At 38.9% G+C, this 11,702-nt stretch overlaps 1 pseudogene; it reads right to left on the reverse strand.

Annotated features, from left to right (window-relative positions):
• Positions 1-3,336: 3,336 nt before the first annotated feature.
• Positions 3,337-10,649, reverse strand: LOC128227830 (putative amine oxidase [copper-containing]; annotated as a pseudogene).
• Positions 10,650-11,702: the final 1,053 nt, after the last annotated feature.

The following is an 11,702-nucleotide window of genomic DNA, read 5'->3' on the forward strand; positions in this document are numbered from 1 at the left end:
TAAATAATTGACTACATGTTGGTTCATTGTATTATTTCACCTACTGAATTGGCCATTTGAAAAGATAACAACACAACTAACGAAAGGTGGAGTATTCTTTTAACTTGTCTTGGTGTTTTTTGGCAAAAATGGTGTTGGCATTGTCATGCAAAAAATGAATTTTGGCCAAACATGTAACAAACACTGTTCATGATATTTAAATCACACTTTGCACAGATTTTGCCAACTTCCCAGAGTCAATAAGCACATGCATAGCAAGGCCCATAACTCTGGTTTTAGTAATCTTCCTTTATGTTAAATTTTACCCCTTTTACGACTAAACAACCGTACACTAGCATTGGCATTCCCTCAGCAGCACTCGTGTTTCATACAATTGGCTCATAAACAGTTAACCATTTTTAGCTCTACTAGCCAAAAGTAATGTGTACGTCGTATGTGCGTCCATGCATCAATGCGTCTGTAAACAATATCTTGTGAACACAATACAGTCTTCAGTTTTGATTGTATCTCGATGAAAACTTGTACAGTATGTAGATATCCATCAGAGCTCGATTCCTTGTGAAACCATCTAGATCCACCCATGCATGACTAGATTTTGTGCCCTTGAAAGTATAAAAAATACTATTTTTAGCCATGTCTAGGATTAAAGAGAGACAAACTTGTTTTATGTTGTACTCTCCCTTGCCCTTGTTGAAGATCCAAATTACAATTTAAAGGGTTGGTTGATTTTTAGCTCTATTGGCCAAAGGCCATTTTTAGCTCTATTGGCAAAAGCCCAGATGTGTATGTCATTCGTGCATCCATCTGAACCCAATCGTTTGTGAATGTTTGTTCAAATTTTGCCCCTGGGGTCATTGACTGACCACGCCCTGGGGTTTCACAGGTTTGGCATACTTTAATTTGGAAATATTTTTGTCTGACACCGCTTGGCAGACCCTTGCTATTTTAAATAGGGCATCATTTAGTGGTCCGCTACGATGATTGTTTAAATTATGCCCCTTGGATCGAAACTGGTTCTTCCCTGGGGGTCACAAGTTTCCTCGAGACTTTCAAAATCTTGTTTTAAACCACAAGGCTCAAACCTTTGATATTTGTTGTGGAGCATTATATGATGACCCTCTAACAAAACAAGTGAAATTATGCCCCTAGGGCCAAAGCTGCCCCCCCCCCCATCATTTTGACTTACTTGAAGATTTCGGGAGGGGGATATTGTTTTGGCATTGTCCCTCTGTCCGTCCGTCCGGTACCATATCTTGGTAGGCATTGATCAGAAAATGTTCAAACTTGGTCAGAATGTTTCCCTTGATCAAATCTCGACCACTTTTAAAAGTGGGTCACTTGGGGTCAAAAACTAGGTCACTAGGTCAAATCTTAGAAAAAAATTGGAACATACTAGAGGCATTATACATGGTCAAATATTCATTAAACTTATCAGAATGTTTTCCTTGATGAACTCTTTGTCGTAATTAAAACTGGGTCACATACGGTCGAAAATTTGGCCACTAGGTAAAATCTTGTCCAGAACCACATCATGGTAATGATTGGTCAAGTTATGTTCAAAATTGGCCATTATGTATCCCTTGTAGAAATATGGATCACTTAAAAAAGTGGGTCACATGAGGATAAAAACTAGGTCACTTGGTCAAATCTTAGAAAAATCTTTGGAACATACTAGAGGCATTATACATGGTCAAATATTCATGAAACCTTATCAGATTTTTTTCCTTGAATAAAACTGGGTCACATATGATCAAAAATTAGGTCACTAGGTCAAATCTTAGAAAAATATTGTCCAGAACCATATCATGGTAATGATTGGTCAAGTTATGTTCAAAATTGGTCATGACGTATCCCTTATTGAAATATAGACCACTTAAAAAGTGGGTCACATGGGGTCAAAACTAGGTCAGTAGGTCAAATCTTAGAAAAATCTTGGAACATACTATAGGCATTATACATGGTAAGAATATTCATAAAACTTAATCAGAATGTTTTCCTTGATGAAATCTTGGATTTTTATGAAACTGGGTCACATATGATCGAAAATTAGGCTAGAAGGTCAAATATTTCAAAAATCTTGGCCGAAACTATTTTATTGTGGTGATTGGTCTGATTAAGTTCAAACATGGTCAGAATGTTCTTTTGGGTTAAATTTCGACAGCGTTTTAAAAGTGTGTCATATGGGTCAAAAACTAGGTCACTAGGTCTTATCTTACAGAAATCTTGGGAGCACTCTAGATGCAATACATTTGCTCTAATATCCATGAAACTTAATCAGAATGCCTCAATGACTCTTGGAATAGTTGGAAACTAGTAGGTCATGTGGGGTCAAAAATGAGGTCACTGGGTCAAATCTTATAAAAAAAACTTGTGGACACTCTAGAGGCTATAATTTATGCAATATATCTGGACCAATCTTCATGAAACTTAATCAGAATGTTTGCCTTGATGAAATCTTAGATTAGTTTGGAACTGGGCAACATGGAGTCATAAACTAGGTTTCGTGGTCAATTCTAAATGTTACAATATATACAATTGTTTTTTTTATTTCAAACAGTTGCAATCAAACTCATACATATATATATATATATATATATATATATATATATATATATATATATATATATATATATATATATATATATATATATTTCATCAACAATTGATTTCCATTCCTTGACTTAGCCCAATCAGGCGGGGGATATCAATTCAACGAATTTGCTTCTTTTAAAGCTACAGCAATGCAATTTGGACCATGTGTACAGTTTTGCAAACGAGAAATGTTGTCCTCGGATGACCTTGGTCAAAGTCAGTGTCAACACTATTTGTAAAATCCTCACAATGAGCAGATAAGGTGCAGGTATGAGCATGCAACTGTAGTAGTACACCTATATTACTCTTGACCAGTCGATGGCCAATATGTATTGCGAGGTCGTTAGTTGATAGGCAAATATCAACCTTGTTCGAAAACCATGTCTGCACAATATCTGAAGAAGGGTTTGACACAGGACCTTCACTTTGAACTATTGTAACAGGTGCATTGACAAGTAATACATATTAGGAATACAGTATGTCAAAGGTCACAAACACCAAATTTTGTTTGATTAGTTTGTCCATTTGCAAGAAAACTAGGGAGGATGACCATGTAGAATCATAAAACTTTTTAGGTAGACTAGAAAACCAATAATTGAAAGTCACTGTGATCATGTTTTGGAAAGTTTGTCCGAGCAAGAACTAGAACTATGATAACGTTGAATCATGGATCATCTGTGGTAGGTAACACTTGATTCCATGTGATAAGGGGATGAAAAACAAACAGCTCTTGATTGAATTTAATTGAAATATAGAATACACATATACTTATAGTACAATGGCAGTGAAAAGGCAGATACACATTCAAAACAATGATCAAAACATAAGAAAGTGCCGACCCATTTATATGTGGCCTTTTCATTAAATTCACGCGCACTAAGAGCTTCATGACACCTTCCAAATGGATGAAAAATGTAAAGTAGACATTAGATGCGTCTGTTCAGAAACTGTTCTATAATATGACCGTGCGGTTGTCTTGCTTTGCATGAACGTCGAGAATTGGTGATGAACTTGATCGTGCATAGTTAATAGGATGACTAACATGAATATGGCCATGCACGACGAAAATGAGAGCGATATATTATGCTTTATATATGGACACAGAAACAAATTAATTTGTACAAAAAGCACATCTAATAATCTTGGTCCCAAAATATGCTTTCCTACTGCTTTATGCGCAATAAATAGTTTACTAAATTGGCTAAGAAATTAAAGCAGTGTGCTTATTGATCAGAGTTTGACCTGCTTACTTTCAAGAACAAAATGTTATTTTACTAGTGCGGTTTTTAACTACCATGCATACGTTGTTTATATAAAGGAAAAAACAACACATTAGACTTGTCTCAATTTTTAATTGTGATGATTGCCATTTTCAGGCATTGTTGTTATATTGTTATAAAATCGAACACAGAGGAAGGGTTAACGTTTGTGAGGATAACCTTAAAACGGATTTATAGCAGGACTTGTTTAATTTAAAATTAAATAATATATATTAAACAAATGTGAACTCGATTATTAATTTTGTTCACGCCGTTTATGAACCCCCTACTAAAAATAGGTTGCCCGTCTCCTCGAGGTCAAAAAAGGCTCTCAGGCTTATTTTCAATGTTTTGATAGAACGACGACTTTGCGGGATTCTCCGGCCGCCCATAGCGCTCCACGTGCAGGCCTTGTGATGCGTGCTCCTGATTGTTTGGCTCGATCCTGACGGCGTCCCCGGAGCCCATGGCTGGGTCCTCATGGAAGTAATTAAAGGGTAGCAGCAGAAAGCGGAGGTCGAGCCCGACCGTGGGCGTTACCGGAAGGTCCTCCGTGTGGGGGATGTGGTGGACGCCCATCGTGACCCACGTAACCTGGTCCTGCAGACATTGACAATATTTCATACAGTTATTGTAATATTATTCATGTACATACTTTTAACATTAAACGCTATCTGATATATAAAGATGTTAAATTCTATGCTAACGGATTCAAGAAACTCGCTCATAATTTTGGACCAGAAATTATTCCCCCCCACCGCCGAAAATGCACTTATTTCATAATTTTTTAACTCTGATACCCCGATATTGCAGAAAAAATGCAATTAAAGAGAGCAAAAATATTGTTGTTTTTTATGTTTCGAAGAGCAAACCCCCGCCGGTACAGTAAAAAAGAAAAGAAAACTGACGCCTTAACCATTAGGCCACACTGTCCTTTATAATAGGTGATGGTTGTTTTAACCTTTATCGAATAGATTGCTAATATCACGTGATAACGCCCATCAACCAATCATGCTACAATCTTTTGTTGAATCTCGTTACTAAGACGTTTATCAAAACTTTGGTCTTTATAGACAATATCAATATTTGAGCAAATATCACCATTTGTTGACGGGTTCTTATTTTTAACACTTCAAATGAGTTGCCACATTTCGTAATATTTTTTTTCGTAAAAACTGCATTTTGCAGTAAAATGCACTTCAATATTACATTTAATAATGTAGCAAATTATTAGGAATGTTTAAATGAGGAACCCGTCAGCAATTTTATATATTTATATGCTCAGATATTGTCTTTGAAGACCACTATTTTCATTAGCGTTACTACCGGCTTTCAGCGATTTTGTTATTGCGTGATCGGTTGATTGACATTATCACGTGATGTTATCAATGTATTGTTAAAACGTCAAAATATCCATATTTATGTTGTTCAAGTCCAAGTGGGCTAGTAGATAAAGCGTCGGTTTTATATTTTTGATTGACTTTACCGGCGTGGGCTTGCACCCTACTCAAATAAATGCAATATTTAAAAAAAAAAATTGTGTGTTTTCCTCTAAAATTTCGATATCATAGGGTAAAATTAGTATAAAATAAATGCTTTCAGATGCATAACCGTGAAAGCTATTTTTTACCTAAACATGAGCGAGTCCCTTTAACATATTGCGATGTTGTAAATTGTTTGTCGGATTGCGAACTTTTTTTCCATTTGAACCATTTGTGAAGTATTTGATAAAACAAGTTAAAGATTGTCAGAGTGATACACTGTACCACGTCCTTGATGACGTCATTATCGTCGATAAAGCTCTGGAAGTTGACGACGGGGCGGTTGGCGTCCCAGCACGCGTAGATGGAGCTTGGCTTCCGCTCGTCTTCCTTGTACTTGGTGACAGCCAGCTGGTGACGCGCTCATGGGATCGACGGCTCTTGCCCGCTCCCCTCCTTTATCATCTGCATGCATAAATCGAGAAACATGTATACTACTTAATAAGATATGCTGTGGATCACCTAAAGCTACTTCTAACATGACCTTAAATATGGCCATCATAATGGACGGGAAAACGCAGACTGTAAGGCCTTTTTCGTCTGTAATAAAGATGGGTGATATCTGTATTGGTGGTAACTGCTTATGGTGTGCTGGAATTTCAGGAGCGAGTGCATAGTTTATTAAACTTATCAGACTTAGTAGGGAAAGGGGATTTAAATTACATATTCTTCACTTATTACAATTTCACTGCCCATACAAATTGGAGGTGGATGTCATATCAACAAAACAATTAAATTGGGCTTGATTTGGTTTTTATTTTATTAATCATTTAACACTTCTATAAAAATACCCTCGTTTCTTAAAATCAAAATTATTACAGCTGACCCATTATATCGAGTGATCCATTATTACAGCTGATCCATTATTACAGGTGATCTATACCCAAGTTTAAGAAAACATACGTACAACATAAGCACACATTCGTTTTGCTAGTAATCAGGTTGCTGACATCCGTTGCTATGCTTAATATTATGATTGACTGACACAACCTATTCAAGTTATCTGACGGTAATGTTCTTATAAGTTACCTGTTTCGACATGCCCCTCACAAGTAGCCTGTACGCTTTGGGTACGCCGAGACTGTTCGCGGTGTCCTTGTAAAACGTCAGCAATTTTGGGGTGGAGAACTTGAAGTCGATGACCGCCGTTTTCTCGTAGCCCATGGTCTTGCGGACAATCTTCGTCTGAGAGTACTTGGCGTCCTTCTCCTTTGACCACTGACTGTTGTCCACTTCAGTTGGAACTATCTCGATGGTTTCAAACCTGTTCTCATGCCCGTTGATGTCCATGTCTACCTTGTAGTGAAACATGTGGTGGTGAATGTTTCCGGTCAGGTGATCCTTTAAGCGGAAGCCGTACTCGTCCTCCGAAGGAAATCGAAATGATGTAAGAATATACCCTGTAGAAGTAGCCTTCACTTCTAGAGCCCCGTTTTGGTGGAAAACAAAGTCAAATATATAGTCGTAGTTAGCTACCGTGGCGATCGTCCTGACCGTTAGCACAATGTCCATCATGCCTTCGTAGAATTTGTTCTTCCCTGAGCTGGTCAAGTGACGGCGGAGCGGCATACCAGTGTTAAGCTCAAACACACAGAACGCACGGTCAACAACCATCGGGTCTTCCTGGGACTCAATCACGTGATATGCACTCAGGAACGTGGAGTAGGCGGGACAATCCGCGCCCGCCACCAGGGACCGCGCCCGCGTTCCGATTTGCGCCACACTGTCCACATAATCTGCGAACCGCATACCAGGACTAAACGCTGAATAGAACACGGCGATTTCCTGCAGACTGAGTTCATACACGATACGTTTGTCATTGTATTTGATGTTCCACAGCTGTGGTCCAGATAAGGTGGACATCCTAACATCGAAATCCCAACCCATGTAGTTAACATGCCGCCCCTCTATGGAATACCGCTTACCATCAGGCTCGTACTGTAAAGGAGGACTCAGTGGCTCGGCGGGGAACAACGTGCCACGTCGGTTAATTGATGAAAATAGATTTCGATCTGCATTTGCGTATTTTAGGCGTGTTTTTACACATTAACCGTCGTTGTACGAGCGGACAAGTTCATCTACACTATAAAACGACTGGTTTGCATGGTATATTTGGTCAATGGAGTAATCACTTGTCTTGCTACTGGTCAGATCGACTCGAACAAGAAAGTCCAAGGCATGCAAAGGAAAGTATTCGACAGTCGGCCCAAGCCAAAACCACATCTTTCGTCTAAACTCTTCTCCCGTTGACCCTGAAGCCGTGGCGTCACCATCTGGAACTCCAGACAGTTGTCACTGCAGCCCTCGATTCGTCCGCCGTAACGTTCCATTAATATGTCGTTCATTTTCCCGCCAACTTCCGCGTTTAACATAACGATGGCCGCCACTATTTCCGGACCAGTGAGAGGCCGGTAGCGGAAAGGCAATGTGACCTTGTCTTTAAAATACACGGGATCGGGCAGGGGCCCGACGGTGTATTCTTCTGAAGTAGGGTCAGGGAGGTCTCCACGGAACACCACCACGCGAGCCTCCCGGTCCGGCCGTGCCCTCCCATTGTCCAGGTAATCCGTGGTCACTTGCTTGTTCGGTATATGGAGCTCAAACGAGAAAACGTAACTTTAGTTCACAGTAATTTCTGATGGTCGCACGAGATTAAGGTCCTTTTGACGGTATAGAAAATTCCTCACGGCTTTTATTTCATCTCTAGTGAGGTCCTGGAAGGGCGGAAGGTCACTCAGGGGTTCTAGGTCAATATTTCCATATGATGGACAGGCCCCTGGGACAGAACTTAGCTGTTTATGTAGGCGCGACACCACCACGCCAAATGCTATAGCAAGGGCGACAATCACAATCAATAGCAACGCAACCACAATTCGAAAACCCCCGATTATCCGCCTTTGTTTGCCTACCACCGACATGGTCTTGTCCTAGTCACGTGTAGCCTTAAAACATATACACAGAATTTGAATCCAGAAGCTGTGTGAAGTTAGCTAAACATACGACATTGGACATTGGACATTCAAAATCGAATGTTGTGCTGGCACGACATTGGACATTGGACATTCAAAATCGAATGTTGTGCTGGCACGACATTGGACATTGGACATTCAAAAGTGAAAGTCGTGCTAGCACGACATTGGACATTGGACATTCAAAATCGAATGTTGTGCTGGCACGACATTGGACATTGGACATTCAAAAGTGAAAGTCGTGCTAGCACGACATTGGACATTGGACATTCAAAATCGAATGTTGTGCTGGCACGACATTGGACATTGGACATTCAAAAGTGAAAGTCGTGCTAGCACGACATTGGACATTGGACATTCAAAATCGAATGTTGTGCTGGCACGACATTGGACATTGGACATTCAAAATCGAAATTGCACGACATTGGGCATTCAAAATAATTTGTCGTGCTGGCTAGTTGTCTTGGTAATAAATTTAAATTTTGGACCCATGATAGACAGAGACTTCAAATGGTCCTTTAAGATAGATTTGAGCAGTTCACGCGTCCATTAGCTGAATAATATGTGGCCAGTATTGTAGTCGAATTGAACTGCTTGTTTTATATTTGAACATTTATTGAGTGCGACATTTATAAAATGTTGCAGATGTTAGCATAAATTGAAATCCAAATTGTACATATAGTCATTGTATACATAAAGGCGGTAGATATATCACTAAATAATGATCCTTTACAATTGTAATTGTATAACCTCAATATGAATTATTGTTTGGTGGGACGCAATTTTGCAATCGATTGTGTTTTCTTTTACTCATAAATTGTGTTTATTGCTTTAATTGTTGATATACAACATACGCCTTATTTCAATTTGGATATTTTTAAAAACCTGATATTAAAAAGGAATCGGCCATTTTGTGAACAGATCTAAGTAAACCTCAGAGAATGAATGAGTGTCCAGCGGATGATTTCAAACCGTTATTAAGGTCCAATGTCCAATGTCGTGCTAGCACGACTTTCACTTTTGAATGTCCAATGTCCAATGTCGTGCCAGCACAACATTCGATTTTGAATGTCCAATGTCCAATGTCGTGCTAGCACGACTTTCACTTTTGAATGTCCAATGTCCAATGTCGTGCCAGCACAACATTCGATTTTGAATGTCCAATGTCCAATGTCGTGCTAGCACGACTTTCACTTTTGAATGTCCAATGTCGTGCCAGCACAACATTCGATTTTGAATGTCCAATGTCCAATGTCGTGCTAGCACGACTTTCACTTTTGAATGTCCAATGTCCAATGTCGTGCCAGCACAACATTCGATTTTGAATGTCCAATGTCTAATGTCGTGCTAGCACGACTTTCACTTTTGAATGTCCAATGTCGTGCCAGCACAACATTCGATTTTGAATGTCCAATGTCCAATGTCGTGCTAGCACGACTTTCACTTTTGAATGTCCAATGTCTAATGTCGTGCCAGCACAACATTCGATTTTGAATGTCCAATGTCCAATGTCGTGCTAGCACGACTTTCACTTTTGAATGTCCAATGTCCAATGTCGTGCCAGCACAACATTCGATTTTGAATGTCCAATGTCGTGCTAGCACGACTTTCACTTTTGAATGTCCAATGTCCAATGTCGTGCCAGCACGACTTTCACTTTTGAATGTCCAATGTCCAATGTCGTGCCAGCACAACATTCGATTTTGAATGTCCAATGTCCAGCTAGCACGACTTTCACTTTTGAATGTCCAATGTCCAATGTCGTGCCAGCACAACATTCGATTTTGAATGTCCAATGTCCAATGTCGTGCTAGCACGACTTTCACTTTTGAATGTCCAATGTCCAATGTCGTGCCAGCACAACATTCGATTTTGAATGTCCAATGTCCAATGTCGTGCTAGCACGACTTTCACTTTTGAATGTCTAATGTCCAATGTCGTGCCAGCACAACATTCGATTTTGAATGTCCAATGTCCAATGTCGTATGTTTAGCTAACTTCACACAGCTGAATCAAGATGTATCCCTCGGGAGTTCAGGATTAAGTGATGTGCAGCCATGTTTTACCTATGGCATGAAGAGGCTTTAGTTTCTTTTCAAACGAAAAACACAGTAAACAAAAGCAAAAGGTGACACTTCCTTTTTGCAACGGAGTATCATTTAAAAATATTCAAAACCGCCAAGTTATTTTCAACACTATTTATCAATTGGAATTATTTCACCTTGCATTAAAATACTGAATGCATAAACGTTTGCTTACTACTGAATGCGCCTACATCCCTGGTTATCCAGATTACTCACAAAACAACCGCAATTATATCGAGATATAACGCACTTGAAATGTCAGCATTAATTATAGCTCTTTCATGCAATTACACTATATTTGCTACTTCTCGATTGCAAGTTTATGATTAATCGCGAATAGTACAGTCATCATGTACAGACATATTTGAACCCTACTTAAATTGGTAAACAAAGTTCACTTCACTATTTTAAGCATTACGGTTCAATCAAGTTCTGGATGGGTCATAGCGGGTCTCCTGAATGGGCGGAAGTGTGTTCCCTATTTCTTTGTTTCGAATGGGGATCCCGTTTTCGAAATATTTCGAAATATGTAATGTTCTTAGAAATATTAACTTATCCTATAAACCGATTTCTTTATCAAATTTAAGACATCCCAGCAATACAACATTGTGCAAATAATAGACAACAAAGGAAATATGTAAAACATTTATCTCCAATAATTTTTGCATATTGTATAAAATAGGCAAAATTTACGATGAATTTCCGACGTTATGAAAAACAAATACTTTTACCTTGTACGGGGTTCTTACAAAACAAACTGTATATAGTGTATGTCCGTGGATACAGGTTAACTTGGAACTTGGTCGAGATATGATACACATAAACGTTTAATCAAATTATCTAAAGATTTGGGTTTTAAAATAAATGTAGAAGTCGAAGCAGACAATGCGACTTGGTCAATGTTTGACAAAGAGTAAAACAAAAATGAAAGGTTATAAACTTTGGTTGAAATATGTAAATGCATATTGTTGCTAAGTTATTGTTTTGAGGAGCGAGGTTAGTATGTCAAAGGTCGATGTCAGTGCCAACACTATTTGAAAAATCCACACAATGAGCAGACAAGGTGCAGGTAGGGGCATGCAACTTTAGTTGTACATGTATATTACTCTTGACCAGTCGATGGCCAATATGTATTTTGAGGTCTTAAGTTGATGGGCCAATATCAACCTTCTTCCAATACCATGTCTACACAATACCTCAAGAAGGGTTTGACACAGGACCTTCACTATGAACTATTGTAAGAGGTACTTTGACAAG

The sequence above is a fragment of the Mya arenaria genome, chromosome 3, assembly GCF_026914265.1.
Source record: "Mya arenaria isolate MELC-2E11 chromosome 3, ASM2691426v1".
In the NCBI taxonomy this organism is placed as follows: Eukaryota; Metazoa; Mollusca; class Bivalvia; order Myida; family Myidae; genus Mya; species Mya arenaria.